This window comes from Oncorhynchus keta, chromosome 1 (assembly GCF_023373465.1).
Source record: "Oncorhynchus keta strain PuntledgeMale-10-30-2019 chromosome 1, Oket_V2, whole genome shotgun sequence".
NCBI lineage: Eukaryota > Metazoa > Chordata > Actinopteri > Salmoniformes > Salmonidae > Oncorhynchus > Oncorhynchus keta.
In genome coordinates, this window is record NC_068421.1 from 18,730,294 (window position 1) to 18,734,440 (window position 4,147).

At 40.9% G+C, this 4,147-nt stretch overlaps 1 protein-coding gene across 2 annotated transcripts in view; it reads right to left on the reverse strand.

Annotated features, from left to right (window-relative positions):
- Nucleotides 1-3,446: 3,446 nt before the first annotated feature.
- The window catches only part of LOC118379338 (ephrin type-A receptor 4), a 144,820-nt gene continuing 144,119 nt past the window's right edge, over nucleotides 3,447-4,147 (reverse strand). For both annotated transcript variants that reach the window (XM_052513151.1, XM_052513100.1), the window contains exon 18: nucleotides 3,447-4,147. This exon is cut by the window's right edge and continues 730 nt beyond it. The gene's annotated coding sequence lies outside the window, so the exon portion shown is untranslated.

Genomic DNA, 4,147 nt, shown 5'->3' on the forward strand with positions numbered 1-4,147 from the left:
TTAGAGACCTAGACCATTAGACTAGAGACCTAGCTATAGAGACCTAGACCATTAGACTAGAGACCTAGCTTTAGAGACCTAGACCATTAGACTAGAGACCTAGCTTTAGAGACCTAGACCATTAGACTAGAGACCTAGCTTTAGAGACCTAGACCATTATACTAGAGACCTAGCTTTAGAGACCTAGACCATTAGACTAGAGACCTAGCTTTAGAGACCTAGACCATTAGACTAGAGACCTAGCTTTAGAGACCTAGACCATTATACTCGAGACCTAGCTTTAGAGACCTAGACCATTAGACTAGAGACCTAGCTTTAGAGACCTAGACCATTAAACTAGAGACCTAGCTTTAGAGACCTAGACCATTAGACTAGAGACCTAGCTTTAGAGACCTAGACCATTATACTAGAGACCTAGCTTTAGAGACCTAGACCATTAGACTAGAGACCTAGCTTTAGAGACATAGACCATTAGACTAGAGACCAAGACCATTAGACTAGAGACCTAGCTTTATAGACATAGACCATTAGACTAGAGACCTAGCTTTAGAGACCTAGACCATTAGACTAGAGACCTAGCTTTAGAGACCTAGACCATTATACTAGAGACCTAGCTTTAGAGACCTAGACCATTAGACTAGAGACCTAGCTTTAGAGACCTAGACCATTATACTAGAGACCTAGCTTTAGAGACCTAGACCATTAGACTAGAGACCTAGCTTTAGAGACCTAGACCATTAGACTAGAGACCTAGCTTAGAGACCTAGACCATTAGACTATAGACCTAGCTTTAGAGACCTAGACCATTATACTAGAGACCTAGCTTTAGAGACCTAGACCATTAGACTAGAGACCTAGCTTTAGAGACCTAGACCATTAGACCTAGCTTTAGAGACCTAGACCATTAGACTAGAGACCTAGCTTTAGAGACCCATAGACCATTAGACTAGAGACCTAGCTTTAGAGACATAGACCATTAGACTAGAGACCTAGCTTTAGAGACCTAGACCATTATACTAGAGACCTAGCTTTAGAGACCTAGACCATTATACTAGAGACCTAGCTTTAGAGACCTAGACCATTAGACTAGAGACCTAGCTTTAGAGACCTAGACCATTAGACTAGAGACCGCTTTAGAGACTTTAGAGACCTAGACCATTAGACTAGAGACCTAGCTTTATAGACATAGACCATTAGACTAGAGACCAGCTTTAGAGACCTAGACCATTAGACTAGAGACCTAGCTTTAGAGACCTAGACCATTAGACTAGAGACCTAGCTTTAGAGACCTAGACCATTAGACTAGAGACCTTTCCTAGACCATTATACTAGAGACCTAGCTTTAGAGACCTAGACCATTAGACTAGAGACTAGCTTTAGAGACCTAGATCATTAGACTCCTAGCTTTAGAGACCTAGACCATTAGACTAGAGACTAGCTTTAGAGACCTCTTATACTAGAGACCTAGCTTTAGAGACCATTAGACTAGAGACCTAGCTTTAGAGACCTAGACCATTAGAGACTTAGACTCAGAGACCTCTGACTAGACCATTAGACTAGAGACCTAGCTTTAGAGACCTAGACCATTAGACTCTCTATAGAGACCTAGACCATTAGACTCCTAAGAGACCTAGACCATTAGACTGAGACCTAGCTTTAGAGACCTAGACCATTATACTAGAGACCTAGCTTTAGAGACCTAGACCATTAGACTAGAGACCTAGCTTTAGAGACCTAGACCATTAGACTAGAGACCTAGCTTTAGAGACCTAGACCATTAGACTAGAGACCTAGCTTTAGAGACCTAGACCATTAGACTAGAGACCTAGCTTTAGAGACCTAGACCATTATACTAGAGACCTAGCTTTAGAGACCTAGACCATTAGACTAGAGACCTAGCTTTAGAGACATAGACCATTAGACTAGAGACCAAGACCATTAGACTAGAGACCTAGCTTTATAGACATAGACCATTAGACTAGAGACCTAGCTTTAGAGACCTAGACCATTAGACAAGACCTAGCTTTAGAGACCTAGACCATTATACTAGAGACCTAGCTTTAGAGACCTAGACCATTAGACTAGAGACCTAGCTTTAGAGACCTTGACCATTATACTAGAGACCTAGCTTTCTGAGACCTAGACCATTAGACTAGAGACCTAGCTTTAGAGACCTAGACCATTATACTAGAGACCTAGCTTTAGAGACCTAGACCATTAGACTAGAGACCTAGCTTTAGAGACCTAGACCATTATACTAGAGACCTAGCTTTAGAGACCTAGACCATTAGACTAGAGACCTATTATTTCCAAATTACCTTTCTGCCTCTATCTTTTCACTTTCTCTGTGCAGCTCTTTCTCATTTCTGTCTCTTGTTTTCTCTTCCATCTTCTCCATCTTCTCCATCTCTTGCACTGTCAAACCTCTGCTTCTCTTTGTCTCTATTCCTATTTGTCTCAAATCAAATGAAATGTTATTTGTCCAATGCTCCGAATACAACGGGTGGGTGGTGTAGTCTTTACCATGGTCCTTCTGTAGCTCAGTTGGTAGAGCATGGCGCTTGTAACGCCAGGGTAGTGGGTTCGATTTAAAGATGCACACATGACTGTAAGTCGCTTTGGATAAAAGCGTCTGATAAATGGCATATATATATAACTAGCTCTTCCCAATGATGCAGAGTTCAAAAAGGATAATACAAAATAGAAACAGTAACAGTATGACTATGAAGGTTGTGTATTTCTGACTTGCTTTTCAAAATGGTTGATGGTCTGGAGTTGAACATTAAAATAGGAATGTTTTGTGGAATTTGATCTTGTTAAACTTCAATCCAATAATGTGAAATGTTCTGTTGTCTTCTTTCAAAGACACACCACATGACCCTGCAAGTACACACACACACGCGCACACCCGCACACACACAAACTTACACACACACACAAACTTACACACACACACACACCACACGTTTTCCCTTCAAAGCCAATAAGCATCTCCTTCTGCAATCGTTCATCCCTTGCTAACATATGCATGCCTTGTTACAGGCCTTCCTCGGGAAACGTGTAAAACACAATTTGGCAGAGAATACAGTACTTCTGAGGCCATTTTTTGAATGGGAGCTGTTCTCCCTCTTTCTCTCCCCATCAAAGCTTCGGACAATATGTGTTTTATCGCCCCTGGAAATGAGCGCAGGAAACAGATGTTGTTCTGATTAAGCACACCGACCGTGCCAAAAATCTCTCCGACGCCTTGTGGCCCGATACTCAACCTGCAGCTCACAGTCAGATAGATTTATCTGTGCTCATGTGCCGCAGAGGGATCTCACTGCCAACTCACTGGGGAGTGTGTGTGTGTGTGCGTGTGTGTGTGTGTGTGTGTGTGTGTGTGTGTGTGTGTGTGTGTGTGTGTGTTTATTGTTATGATAAGCAGGAAACAAAGCCAGTTTGATGGTTTCTACTTTAATAAGAATGCACCACATGGCAACCCTTCATTTTACAAACTAGATATAAAAGACCATAAATAATGACATAAGTTACATGTACCTAAAATCCTTGACAAAATAAAACAAATTACCAAAAATCAAATCAAAATATTACAACAACAAAAACAAGATTAAAAGAATGTTAGGTCTACATGGCTGGATCATATGGTATCAGAAGGCATACAATGACAAACCTTAATGTGTGTTTTCTTAGGTTGTTTCATCATTAACTAAATGTAAAAGTACTATACAGTACATTCTGTTTTCCTTTCCTCACACTTCTTGCATATTTCCACATGACAGGTCGTTGACAGATTAAAACCCTACTTCAGCAAAGAGAAGATCATTGAGCTGGGCTGGTATGGAGGACGGAGGAATCTGTAGTATGTCAACCCTCACATATCATCGGAAAAACATTCAGATAGTAACGATTGTATAATTTGTATATTTTTTTAAGTCCTTTGAATGTAACCTGACCTGCATGTCTGAAACATCTAAATGAAACGAGATCAATGATATCCCCTTCTTATCACCCTTTTCAGCATCAAGTCCTTGTTGACTACATACATCCCCTGCTCAAAATCCAGAAAGATTTTTCTTCAGCTCGGGGAGTCCAATCTGCTTTCTATTGAGAGAGCCTATGCCGATGACTGTCCATCTGTCCTTCT